This window comes from Diabrotica virgifera, chromosome 8, assembly GCF_917563875.1.
Source record: "Diabrotica virgifera virgifera chromosome 8, PGI_DIABVI_V3a".
Taxonomy (NCBI): domain Eukaryota; kingdom Metazoa; phylum Arthropoda; class Insecta; order Coleoptera; family Chrysomelidae; genus Diabrotica; species Diabrotica virgifera.
The window spans coordinates 16,632,816-16,648,301 of NC_065450.1; positions in this window are offsets into that span (position 1 = coordinate 16,632,816).

Consider the following 15,486-nt stretch of genomic DNA (forward strand, 5'->3'; position numbering starts at 1 on the left):
ACAATAAAGCACGAATAATTAAATTTTTTTTAAACAATTATGTATGGCTCAATTAGTTAGTAATATTTTTGAAGAATCGTGTATATACGCATGTTTTATTAAATATGATAAAAATAATAAGCAAAATAAATCAGTTTAGAACAATATAAAATTTGAAATATAGGTATGAAAATTGTTGGTGACTAGAGTTTCATTTATTTTTTGTTTGTTTTTTAATGTATGTAAATTTAAGCTACTATAATGATGTCACAAAAATTTCTTGTTTGGTCCATCAGAAATGATTTTAATTTCTTTTTAAATAGAAGAACATTCTTAGTATTTTTGATAATATTGGGGATATGATTATATATTTTTGGGGCTAGAAATAGAAAACTTCTTTGACAGAAGGACTTTGTCATTTTCGGAATCATATAAAGGTGTTTGCCTCTTGTATCATGCTCATGTGATGGTAAATTGTTGTCTGTTTTCATGGTGTGATATTTTAAAGACACACAAAGAAAGTATAACTGTTTCAAATCAAATATATTACTATCCTTATACAGGGTGTAACGAAAATACAGGTCATAAACTTAATCACATATTCTGGGACCAAAAATAGTTTGATTGAACCTAACTTACCTTAGTACAAATGTGTATATAAAAAAAGTTACAACCCTTTGAAGTTACAAAATGAAAATCGATTTTTTCCAATATATCGAAAACTATTAAAGATTTTTTATTGAAAATGGACATATGGCATTCTTATGACAGTAGCATCTTAAGAAAAAATTATAGTGAAATTTGGACACCCTATAAAAATTTTATGTGGGTTTAGTTCCATTAAGCCCCCCCAAACTTTTGTGTACGTTCCAATTTTATTATTATTGTAGTACCATTACTTAAACAAAATATTTTTAAAACTTTTTTGGCTCTTAGTACTTTTTCGAAAAGTCAGTTTTTATCGAGATATTTTGAATATTTGTCAAATCCACCACATATTTGTATATGGTTAAGTGCGATTATGGAGACTTGGTAATAATATAAAAATTTATGTATGATTTACATTTTTAGGTATATTTTGAACCGTATTAAAAAAGAAGTCATATCTCGATAAAAGTTGACTTCTCGAAAAAATACAAAGAGGCAAAAAAGTTTTAAAAACACTTTCTCAGCAACATTTAGAGCATTTTCGAAAGAAGTAATTGGAGTTTATGGATTGATTTATTATAGTCCAGGGTAATAAGGTTTTTCCCATGACACTCGAGCAGCCAGGGTACTGAAGCGTTTTTTCGACAGGTAATACCTATAACAGCCAATTGTAACTATTTCCTGCGTAGGATCTGGCGGCCATTTTTATTTATAAACAATTAAGTGTCAAAAAATGTCATTTTTCCCTTTTTTTTAAATCAATGGAAAACGGTGAAACTGATGGTTTTTTTAGTACAAATATCTTTGAGATTATGGAAAAAGCTTTAAAATTACGTATTACAAAGTTTGATATACTCATTTATTGTTAATATAATTGCGAAAAAAGGTCGGAATTGCAAAAAAAATTAATTTCGCAATACATATTGTAAAAATTAGTATACAGCTTTGAAATTTTTATCATATAAGGATTCTTTGGTGCATAATATGCGATAAAAATTTCAAAGCGATTCATTCAATTGTTTAAATTTTATTCAAATTGTTTATCCCAGTGAGCAGTTTTTTGCAATAACATAAGTCAGAAAAACATGACGTTAGAACCATTCCACATGTGTCAAATGAAAGAGCATGAGCCATATTTTCAACTTGGTTTAAAAAAAGCGAATAAAAAATGCATTTATTAGTAATAAATAATTATTCAAAATTATCGTAAATCTTTCCTTATAAACATTTTATTTTGTTATATAAGAAATTATATATATTTCGCACCTTTTCGAGTAATTTTTTTTATAAGTCATACTACCAGTTTGGGTCTATGAGAACTTTTGGTGCTCTCTCTTCAGAGGGCGTTGTTTTAAATAAAATATTAAAACTTTAGACCCAACTTAAAACTTTCTTGTCTGAAGTAATCTCTTTCCAGATTTTAATACAGTTAGCCATATTACCCTATTAATTTTTTATTTACCTTTAGTACGACATCCTGGTTGTTCTCATTTGGTATTGGTACTGCTGTCTGTTCGATTGTTTGTATCTCGATGCTAGTTAAAGGTGATTTGAGTAGTGAATTTGTCCAAATCTTGGTCTGCTCAAGGTTGGATTGAAGTTTAAACGCTGCTGATTAAAGTTGCTAGTTCTGAAAGAACTTTTGATGGATGCTGAGTGGAAACAGCAGCTTGGCTTTATGGTACAGTCTTTGGATAAACAGTGGTTTTTTGTGGCTTCCTAATAGAGATGACTTAATGAATGCTGATTTTGTATCTTTGTTTAATATTGTTAACAAAACCACACAAAAATTTATTGTAAGTACACTTACTAACTTTGTAATATCAAGGTAGATGATAAAAATCAAGGTAGAATGTGCAAAAAGTAGTTAAATATATTCTATCCTATTCTAAACTCTGGGCTACTATAAGTAACTCTGCGAGATAGGAGCAGCTGAAAATAAAGATTTTCTGGGCTACTAAAAAGTACCCTCTTCTATTTTTATTATTTGAGGTCAAACCAGACAAAAATTTAGTGTAAGTAAACTTACTACCCTCGTAATATGAAATCATATAGCAAATGAAATAGCAAAATGTGCAAAAAGTAGTTAAATAAATATATTCTATTGTATTCTAAACTTCTGGGCTACATTAAAGTACCTCGGAGAAATATAAGCAAATTAAATAATCATAAAGATTGTCTGGGCCACTAAAAAATACCCTGTGCTGTAGTTTTATTGTTTGAAGACAAACCAAACAAAAAAAACTTAGTGTAATTAATCTTGTTTGTAACCTTAAATCGAAGTAGAATTTACAAAAGTAGTAAAATAAATATAATTCTATTGTATTCTAAACTTCTGGGCTACTGTAAAGTACCTCTGAGAAATAGAAGCAGATCAAATGATCATAAAGATTGTCTGTGCTACTAAAAATTACCTCTGCTCTAGTTTTATTGTTTGAAGACAAAACCAAACAAATAATTTTAGTGTAAGTAAACTTGCTTATACTGTGAAATCGAAGTAAAATTTACAAAAGCAGTTAAACTAATATATTTTGTTCTATTCTAAACTTCTGGACTACTGTAGAATACCTCTGAAAAATAGAAGCAGGTCAAATAATCATAAAGATTTTTTGGGCTACTATAGAAAAAACTCTTTATTTTGTTCTATTCTAATTTTATTGCTAAACCCCTAATAATTTAGCCTGTATTACTTTGGGGTACCTTAAGGTACCCTTATTAACACAAACAATATAAATTTTAGCATATTATCATGTCTGTCGGACATTTTGCTACAAAATAAACATTAATAGAAAAACCAGTGCAGTGTGGTAACATAGCGTCTGTTACATCTCTGTGTGTTTTGAGTATTTCGAATAGAAAAGGTGGCGAGATGTAGTAACTATAACAACAGAGAAATATATTGATAACAACAAAAATGGACTCAACGTTTTAATTTGATTAAAATTGTCATTTCGTAAATACTTAATATTTATAGTTGGATCTATTCGCACATAATTTAATTTATCTAACATAAAATATTAATTAATAAAAAAATAAGTAAGAATATTTGAAGTACGTTCTGTATGATGATTTTGATTTAAGATGAAAAGAGAGATAGAAAATAGAGAATAAAAAAAGAGGGCGCCAAAGAGCTTTTAACGAAGAAAACAGGTAAAAAAATAGAATATAATTTATTAATGAAATCATCGTCATCAATGGTGCTACAGCCCTATGAAAGAGTCTCGACCTTCCCAAGTCTATTACGCCAGTCAGTCCTATCCATTGCCAACCGTTGCCAGTTTGCTGCGCCCATGTTTCTCCCATCCTCATCTACACCATCCTTCCATCTAAGTTTTGGCCTAACCCTATTTCTACTTCCCACAGGTTGTGACATAAGGATTCTTCTAGGAGGATTGTTATGCTGTGATCTTGCTAGATGTCCTGCCCATCTTAGTCTTCCTATTCTTATAAGAAATACTACGTTTTTACCACCAAATATATGTTTATATCTGTGGTATACCTCGTAGTTGTACCTCCTCCTCCAAATACCATTTTCACAAATGCCACCAAATATTCCTCCCAGGATCCTTCGTTCAAATATAAGCAGAAGGTTTTCTTCTGCCTTGGAGATTGTCCATGTCTCCGATCCATATGTCAACACTGGTTGTATAAGGGTTTTGTTTATAGTTATTTTTGTTTTTTGGCTTAAATTTCTGCTTCTCATTTGTCTACTCAGTCCATAAAAGCATTTGTTCGCTAGGATTATCCTTCGCTTGATTTCTTCCGTCATGAAGTTCTCCTTGGTGGTCAGGGAGCCTAAATATGTAAATTTGTACACCACTTCAAAGGTAGAGTTATCAACAGTGAATTGGTGACCGATGTTTCTGGCTCTATTGTTGGGTGTTGATGCCATCATCTTAGTTTTCTCCTCGTTTACTTTCAGGCCCATATTTTTTGAGGCATTTGAGAAGGTGGTATACATTTCTTGTTGTTTGCGTGTTGTGCGGGCAACTAGGTCCACGTCATCTGCATATGCCAAAATTGGGGTTGCTTTATTAAATATATTTCCTCTGTTGTCTATTCGGGCATCTCTGACCGCCTTTTCCAGAGCTATGTTGAAGATGAGACACGCCAGCGCATCTCCTTATCGCAGCCCAACATTCGTTTCAAACGCCTGTGATTGTTCACCCTATATTTCGACTTTGCAAACGACTTTACGCATTGTAGCCTTAACCAATCTTATCAGTTTTTCAGGGATGAGGAATTCATCCATGGCTTCATACAATTTATTTCTTAGGACACTATCATAGGTCGATATAAAATCTACGAAAAGATGGTATTTGTCGATATTGAATTCATTGGTTTTTTCCAGTATTTGCCTTAGCACAAAGATCTGGTCTGTTGTTGATCGACCAGGCCTAAAACCACTTTGATATTCTCCAAGAAGCTTCTCTGAATGTGCACTTGGCGACTATATAAGATACTCGAAAATATTTTTTGTAAACTGTATTAAGGAGGGTAATTTCCCTATAGTTTCTACATTCCAATTGATCACCCTTTTTGTGTAACGGGCAAACGATTTCAACACACCACTCTTCCGGGATTTGTTCCTCAATTCCAGGCTCTCAGTATTGTTTTATATATTTGATTAGTCAGAGTAGCACCTCCATATTTAATAAGTTCCGCGGACATACCATCACTTCCTGGAGATTTATTATTTTTTAGGTGTTTTATTGCATTCCTTACTTCTTGAATTGATGGAGGCTCTAATGGTGTATTGTTGGTTGCTCCTGGGGGTTGTTGATTTAGATCTTCTACTTCGAAGGTAAGTAGTTCTTTATAGTGTTTCACCCACCTTTTCAATATTTCTTCTTTTGTATTGAGTATGTGCCCCTCCTTATCTCTACATAGTCTTAGCCTTGGTTTGAATTCCTGTCTTGCATTATTCAGAGTTTTATAGAATTTTCTTGTTTGATTTTCCTGTTTTATTGCCTCAAGTTCTTCCAGTATTCTATTTTAATAAATTTTCTTTTTTCTTCTATGAATGCACTTCTCTTCTCTTCTAAGGTCTCTATATTTTTGTTGTTTTTCTCGGGTTCTTCTTCGCTGCATCTGTTTATATGTATCGTTCTTTCTTCTTGTGATGTCCTCACACTCAGCATCGAACCAGTCATTGCGTGATGGTGGTTTTTCTGGCCCTAGAATATTATTTGCTGCGTCTTTAATATTGCTTTTACACATTTCCCATTGTTCGCTGATTGTTAGATTCTCATTAAATATGCAGTTAGTTTCGATATAGTTTTGAAACCTTTCTACCGTTTGCGGACTTTTGAGGAGTTCAATATTAAGGCGCGCTGTTTTGGTACTTCTCTCTTTCTTCGCGTTTAAGATTCTAGCTCGAATTCTTGTGCCAACTAGAGAGTGATCTGAATCAATATTGGCGACTCGATAGGTCCGGACATCCATCAAGTTGGAGAAGTGTGTAACATCTATGATAACATGATCAATTTGGTTGTTCGTTAATCCATCGGGCGAGGTCCAAGTTCACATATGTATTTTTTTGTGTAGAAAACATGTGCTTCCTACGATCATGTTCTTTGCGGCTGCGAAGGTGACTGCTCGGTGTCCATTCGAATTGGTATTATTATGGAGACTATATTTACCGATGTGCGGTAAATATATTTCTTCCCTTCCGATTTTTGCGTTCAGATCACCGATTACTATTTTAATGTCACTTCTGGGATAATTGTCACATGCTCTTTCTAATTCATCTTAAAAGTCGTCTTTATTTTTGTCTTCCTTGTCTTCTGTTGGGGCATGTACATTAGGGTGGGCCGAAAAAACTAAAATTATTTTTTTCAAGTCGTAATACCGCGGAAAAGTTGCGAATGTATGAGACTAAAAAGGGGTAAGAATTAAAAAAAAAATCGGTTTATATCTTCCGTTCGCGTATGAGCCATAAACTTTGCCGAAATTGGTAAAAAACTGATTTTTTGCGATAATTTTTAACAGATTAAATTTAGCGTGGATACGTTTGTAATAGCTCATTTTCTCATTCTTAATAACCATACTAACTAAATTTAACCGTGTTATTAAAATCTCTTAACATTTTCCGTTCGCGCATAAGGCATAAAAATAGCCAAAATGTGACAAAATTGCATATTTCATACACGTTTAATTTTTCGTAATTAAGAGTTTAGTTGAATGAAAATAATACTCACATATACATTTTGTTGAACTTGTATTGAGAACACTTAAAATAAACACACTTTAGACACATCATTTTCAGAACTTTATTAGGCTATTATTTAAAAATATTGTTTGTGAATATAGAAAAAAACCAAATTTTTTTACGAGATGCAAGTTTTCAATTCGACAATATGGTCCAATGTCCACCAGTCCATTGTCCGTCCAGTCCATCTTGTATTATTTTAACACCTTTGTGCTATTACATAGTAGAAGGCACTTTGAACTGTGATTTCTGTGTAAAGTCCGGCATTGCAGACCTTGATAACAATGTTGTTCTTATGAAGCCGTCGCGATTCTCAGCTCCGCAAACTTTTCCAGCGGCTTCTGCTACGAGTTTTACACATCGTTCTACTGCCTGTGTATGAACAGGAAATGACTTTAATATTACATCCCAGTTAGGGGCTGAATCACTCTGAATAATTAATGTTATTTCATCATCATTTATATCTTTTAATAATGGAGGAGAAGATAAGTCACAGTCTAAGTAATGAATTATTTCTGAATAGTCTCGACATGCAAAATTTAGTTTTGGCAGTTTTAATATTCTAATATTAGATCTTGTTTTATCTAACTCTCTAGCTGTCAGAATTCTGCGAAGTCCAAGCTCTCTTATATGTTTTCTGTTATCTTGTGTCATGGCCAACAATGTTCTGCATAGGCGAAAAAGCATTACGCTCAATAACAGGGTCAACAACCCTGTTGACGAAATATCATTAACAACAACCCGAAATAAAATTAAGTATTTAGAGTGATTCAGCCCCTAACTGGGATGTAATATTAAGGTCATTTCCTGTTCATACACAGGCAGTAGAACGATGTGTAAAACTCGTAACAGAAGCCGCTGGAAAAGTTTGCGGAGCTGAGAATCGCGAGGGCTTGATAAGAACAACATTGTTATCAAGGTCTGCAATGCCGGACTTTACACAGAAATCACAGTTCAAAGTGCCTTCTACCACGGGAGCCCATATAAAAATTTTCAGGTGGGGACAGAAGTGAAGATGTTGCACTTTATATTTTGTACACTTTGGATATACCATATATTATAATTTAAAGCACTCGAAAAGCCAGGGGGGCCGTGGCCCCCCTGCTCATGGCTATGGGCGCCCATGCCTTCTACTATGGAATAGCAAAAAGGTGTTAAAATAATACAAGATGGACTGGACAATGGACTGGTGGATATTGGACCATATTCTCGAATTGAAAACTTGCATCTCGTAAAAAAATTTGGTTTTTTCTGTATTCACAAACAATATTTTTAAATAATAGCCTACTAAAGTTCTGAAAATGATGTGTTTAAAGTGTGTTTATTTTAAGTGTTCTCAATACAAGTTTAACAAAATGTATATGTGAGTATTATTTTCATTCAACTAAACTCTTAATTGAGATAATTAAACGTGTATGAAATATGCAATTTTGTCACATTTTGGCTATTTTTATGCCTTATGCGCGAACGGAAAATGTTAAGAGATTTTAATAACACGGCTAAATTTAGTTAGTATGGTTATTAAGAATGAGAAAATGAGCTATTACAAACGTATCCACGCTAAATTTAATCTGTTAAAAATTATCGCAAATAATCAGTTTTTTACCAATTTCGGCAAAGTTTATGGCTCATGCGCGAACGGAAGGTATAAACCGATATTTTTTAAATTCTTACCCCTTTTTAGTCTCATACATTCGCAACTTTTCCGCGGTATTACGACTTGAAAAAAATAATTTTAGTTTTTTCGGCCCACCCTAATGTACATTAATAAAACTAATATTAAAAAACTTACCCCTGATCCTTAAGCAGCTCATTCGTGGATTAATCGGCCTAAAATCTATAACCAAATGCTTGACTTTATTATTGACTATAAAGGCTGTCCCAAATTCATGTCTAGTTCTGTGGCAACTATAGTATATATTGTAGTTTGTTTTTTGGATTATGCCATGACCTGTCCATCGTACTTCTTGTATCGCAGTAATATCGGCGTTATATTGTGCTAATGTGTCGCATAGTTTGTGGATGTTTCCAGGTTTGTTGCTTGTGCGAACGTTCCAGATAAATACTTTAAGATCATTGTCCTTATTTCGTTGCATAGGTCGTCGTTGAGATTTCCGTCCGGCATCTTTAACGTTAGATTTCGTAACTATGGATTTTTACTGGGTTGGGTAGTTAACCCAACGCCAAACCCCCTTTTCGGAGGGCCATTTAACCCGCTCTCGTAAGTTCCCGACCCAACTTTTCACCCAGTGTTGGATACCGGATCTCCAGATTGGGTTGTTCGGTTAACAGGGGACACCAACGTGAAGGTGAGAGTCGGATTTTAGTAGAAGAGGCTAAGTGGAGTAAACTGGAATCAACTCCATGTTTTCGCATTCTACCCCTTTATCCCGTTTTATTTATTAATGAAATTATTAAAATATTAAAGAAAATAAAGTAAAATAATTATTTAAAAATAAAATAGCAAAGATGTGACGTTTATAACGTTACACAATACGTCTCCGATTTTCTGATTCGCAGTTACCATCGTTGGTTATACTAGACCCGAGATAGGCAAAGCTGTTTACTATCTGGTATTCCTGTAACATGTTAGTTCGTTGAATAATGTGGAATCTGTCGACCATTATTATTTTTGTCTTATCTTTATTGATTTTCAGACCAAGTTTATTGCTTTCGTACTCAACTCTACACAGGAGATCAAACATTTTTTGGTCATTTGCTGCTATAAATTTAGTAGCAACAGCAAATCTTAAATTATATTTTCCTATCAGCTACTGATACTCAACTGGTCCATAATTCTAAAGCCATCCTGATGACATGTTGTTGTCTAGTCAGACATCTAAAGGTAAACTGGAAGATTCGTCTAATTCTAGAGGTAAAAAATATTACAAATAGAAAAGGCCTGCAAAACAAATTTTTTTTATCTATTCTGAAATGGAAAGGTAATCCACCTATAGCAAACGAGACAAAACAGAGAATAGAATACCTACTTTACTAAATTTTTTGACGATGAGCGGGTTAAAGTTTTGGTTGAGCAGTGTAGTTTGAATTATATCCAAGAAATCCAAATAAACTAGCCGCAGTAACAAAAACTGAAACGGGACAATTATTTATTGTCTTCTTCTTCTTCAAGTGCCATCTCCGCTACGGAGGTTGGCAATCATCATAGCTATTTTAATTTTTGAGGCAGTAGCTCTAAATAGTTGTTTTGTGCTACATAAAAACCATTCTCTCAGGTTCTTCAGCCATGAAATTCGTCTTCTGCCGATGCTTCTTATGCCATCTATCTTTCCCTGCATTATGAGTCGCAGGATGCCATACTTCTCGCCCCGCATCACATGTCCGAGATACTGAGGTTTTATTTCTTTATTATTCTATCTATCTTTTATTATTCTATCTATTATTATTCTCTATTATTATTCTATCTATTATTATTCTCTATTATTATTCTATCTATTATTATTCTCTATTATTATTCTATCTATTATATTTCTATCTTTCTTAATTATTTATTTTCATGTCATGCTAATTAGTGTCCATGTTGAAAGTTCATACAATATAGAGATAATTAAAAAATTGTTTTATTAAACCTTTTATTAACACTTATTCAAAATAAATTAATTCCACTTATTAATTTATTCTGAAGGGAGTGGTTATCGAAAGAGCATATATTACATTGTTTGTGTTGGAGCAAATTCACCGCATTCAAACTTAAAATATTGCAAATTACTCTATTGAATCGTAGTGTGGCAAATGAATGACTGTGTATTCTCATGAAAAATAGAGCGCTTCATTCGGTGACCTTAGACTTGGCTTGATTTCGTTCAATCCCTATGGAATTAACCCAGTCTAGGCTGGAGGTTAACAGATATTTCTGGTACCCAATTAGCACTCTGTGCTCGTTGTCGGATGGGGCGGGCATGTTGTAAATCATGACTCTAAAAGGGCAGTAAGGGCCAGTAACGTATCGTGTTGTCGAGATTACTTGTTACGTTGGCGTTTTGATGGCTTGTGTTTTTCGGGTTTAAAATTTCTCGATGTTCGACAGCTGGGAAAAAAGTTTACTTACTGTTACATGTTTGAATACAAGCATATCTATGTCACGTTATATGTACAACTCCATATTAGTTTCTAGTTTGTATGAATAGATTTATACAGTGTTTTGCAAAACAATTCGGAGAACTTTTGTTATTTCCTATTAGCTTACGTTAGGTGACAACTTAAATAATAATAATTGACTTATGTACCTAATCAGATATGCCCGGAACATTAATAAAAAAATTAAAATATTTAAAAATTTATATCGATTTTTTTCTACTATCTTTGCTTATAATTTTAAAACGATTCATTTTGGAACAATGTCATATAGAAATAAAATAAAGATAATTGAATTTATTAAAAATATCTTAAATTATTACCCTTTCTGCAAAATAGCAACAAATTCAAAATAAGTGGGCAAAATAAGTAAAATAAACCTTTGTAATTTGCTTAGAAAATTTTTATAACATACTTAAACCGTCCACCAAATTCCACTAAAATCGACGAAATAAATTTTGCATAATAAATTTGCAATATAATTTTTTTTAAAGTTAAAATTTATAAAAAACTCTCTGAACAAAAAGTAGACAATTTAGAAGTTTGCTAATTTTTTACATACAAAAAAGCGCTTTACCTATCTAATACACTTTGCTGAACTAATCGGATTATTTAAGCGGCCTCAGCAATGTTATAAAATTATAAACAAATAGAATATCTCCGTTACTATTATACTATATTAAATTTACAAAACGACACTAGAAAATACTCGGTACAACGCTTGTTTTAAAATAAACAAGCTGAAAATGCGAGCATTATCATAACGAAAACTTTGTTTATTTACGTATTTTAATTCGTAATATAGAAAATTGCTATTATGAAAAGTAGTTTAGAATTAATAATTATGTTTTAATGTGCAATTATATCATTCTAATTTAAATGTTATGAACTATAAAGGTAGTTTACTCTTGATCTAAATTTATATTTTTATATACCTCGTATAAAATTAATAAAACTTTATATAATATGTTAGTTGCATCATAAATCTTAGAACATGAATAACTTTTTATGAAGAATAACTTTTCTTCGTCAAATTAAACATAAAAGAGTTATAAATGAAAATGCTGTTGGTATCCATAATTTGAGAAAAATATTTTTTCCATTAGAATTGCACATAATATCAGACCATAATTTTGTATACCAAACAATATTATTTCATATACTGTCGGTTCGCTAAACTCAGACACAACTGGATTTTAGTCAATAATAAAAAAAAATAATTACTAATCAGTTAATAATTACTGAATAATTAGTAATTTTGCCAATTTTGGCAAAATTCGCAAAAAAACAAAAAATTACCTATTAAAATCACTAGCCAGTTGTGTCGAGTTTAGCGAATCGACTATACAGGGTGTCCAGAAAATCTGCCGACAAACGAAGACAGGAGATTGCTCAGATAATTTTAAAAGAATTTAACCACATTCACCTAATCCGAAAATGCTTCCAAAGGGAGCTAGAGCTCTTTGAAGATGGCGTCTTGTAATTAGTTTTTCTCAAATACCTCCAGAAAGCTTTTAGTTAGAAAAAACGAAAATCGGTACACATAAGATCTTCCAGAGATAAATCGATTCCATCTATGGTGATTTTGGGTGGTGGTTTTGCGTGGGGCAACGGTTATTTTTTCGCATATTTTTTTTGTCTTTAACTTTTAAGCACTTTTGATACTGTATTATTAAATTGTGAGGTATTCTAGTACTAAAAGGTACTCTTGCTTTAAGTCGGTAGGTTTTCTAGAAAAATCGATTTGAAAATTTTTCGTTTCCTGATTTTGAAAAAAAAATTTAAAATTAAAAAAATTGGTGTATTTTACCAACTTCAAGCAAGAGTAACTTTTAATACTAGAATACTTCATAATTTAATAATCTAATGTCAAAAATTCCTAAAAATTAAAGACAAAAAAGGTATGCGATAAAATAACCGTTGATCTACCCAAAACGGACGCATATGACCGGTACTAGAAATTCACAATTAATAAAATCGATTCATCTCTGGAATATAAACAAATGTACCAATTTTGGTTTTTCTAAATAGTTTTTTTTATTGAAATTTTTTTTTTGATATTGAAACAACGAAAAATTTTCAAATCGATTTTTCTAGAAAACGATGTATCCTATCGACTTAAAGTAAGAGTATCTTTTAGTACTATAATGCTTTACATTTTAATAATCCAGACTCAAAAGTGCTTAAAAATTGAAAACAAAAAAGTTATGCGATAATATAACTGATGCCCAACCCAAACGGACGCCTATGACCGGTACAAGAAATTTGCAATTAATGAAATCGATTTATCCCTGGAAGATAAATATGTGTACCAATTTTCGTTCTTCTAAATAGAAGCGTTCTGGAGATATTTAAGATAAACTAATTACCAGACGCCATCTTCAAATAGCTCTAGCTCCTTAAGGAGAAGCATTTTCGGACTAGATGAAATGGTTAAATTGTCTTAAAATTATCTGAGGAACCTCCTGTCTTCGTTTGTCGTTAGAGTTTGTGAACACCCTGTATTTTAATTTCATAACAAATGGAACAGTCCGTTTATCATAAAGGGTAGGCCGTATACTCTTAAATATATACCTACTTAAAAAATTATTGCTTTTAAAATATACTCAAATTGTATTTTTGAAAATCTTATTTATTTTATATAATAATTAAATTCACTATCAAATGTCATTGATGTACCCGTGTTGAGCTGGCCCCCCACTTGCAAAAATCAAAAAACAAATAGCCCTGATTTATGAGGTATTTATGAGCTTTCATATTCCGCAAACTAAAAATTTTGAGCTCGTTCCACTGAGCAGGAATTTAATACTTTAGTGGGGGGCTGAGTCAGCCCCCCCCCCCACTACTTAAAAAGAGGAATATTGAATCGGTTTTTGCGGCAGAATTACGAGCTATTTATGAGCTCTTGAAATTATATAGTTTTGAATTTTTGAGCTCATCCCCTTCACCCCCAAACAACCCTTTAATTGATTTAACTTACGAGAAAAATGCTGAGAAAACTTAAAATATATCGTATTGCGGATATAATTCCTATAGCTTATATACTCTAAGAATAAACTATTAAATCACGTGCATTTCGATTATTGAGCTTCAACCCCTTCGCAAGAAAACCACCCTATCTTCCCGGCTTAAGAGAAAGTTGTACTTAAAACGCATTAAATTAATTACTTGGCGACTACATATCATTTAATCATTTATAAGCTTCGAAATTACGCGCATTTAGATCAGTAAATTGCAATTTATTTCGTATAGAGCAGCCACTGAAGGTAAAAATCAACGATTACCTTCAATTTCGGTGAACTTTCATCGATTTTCACGAAAATTGGTCAGTGGTTAGAGGATACGTCAAGAAACAAAGGTGACATGGTACCACCTTGCGCCTTTACCCTGAGGGTGGATACCGCCCCTTCTCGGGGGTGAAAATTATTTTATAAAAAATAACTGCACAAATCAATAAAAGAACAAATTAAAAGCAAAATTTATTATATAAAGTTATTAAAATATAAGTCTACTTTTTAAGTTATTAAAGATCAATAATTTTAATTATTCGTGAAAAAAAAATGCATGTTTTGAAGCGGTTTTTCGTAAATCACTGAAAAACTGTAAGTTTTTACAAAAAAGTTAATAGTAGTTTAATTCGTATAGCTTATATTCTAAGAATAAACTCTTAAATCACGCGCCTTTCGATTATAGAGCTATAACCCCTTCGCAAGAAAACCATCCCATATTCCCGGCTTAAGAGAGAGTTGTATTTAAAATAATTTAAATTAATTATTTGGCGACTACATATCATTTAATAGTTTATGAGCTCTCAAAATATACGCATTTCAATTATTGAATTGCCATTTTCTTTCTATAGTGCAGTCAATGAGGGTAAAAATCAACTATGACCATCGATTTCGGTAAATCTACATCCATTTTCACGAATTGACAATAACAACTTGCGGTTTAAGCCTGGGGTATATGTCACCCCTTCTCGGGGGTGAAAATTACTTTATTAAAAATATTCCCACAAATCGAGAGAGGGACAAATTGTAAGCAAAATTGGTTATATAATGTTATTATTAAATCAATACTTTTTGAGTTATTAAAGATTAAGTATTTTAATTTTGGTGAAAGAAAATGCATGCTTTAAAGCGATTTTTCATAAATAACTCAAAAACTGTAAGTTTTTACAAAAAAGTTTTCATCACTAAAATTGAAGCTAATAAAAAATATAATAAATTGCTTACTTGAAAAACCCTTTAATGTTAATTGAAAGTAAGTTATTGGTAATTAAATGTATATTTTTTTCTGCGACTGTTCAAATCTAAGGATTCAAGCTTAAATAACGGGAAAGAGATGCATTTTATAACACTTAGGTACTAAATACTTGTCAAAATACTTAGAAACACCTCATCACATCAAAAATGAGCTCCAGAAAAAGTTGATAGCATCAAAATCCGCTCACCAATTTTCGTGAAAATGAATGGAGATTTACCGAAATTGAAGGTCATAGTTGATTTTTACCTTCAGTGACTGCACTATAGAAAGAAACTGGCAATTCAATAATT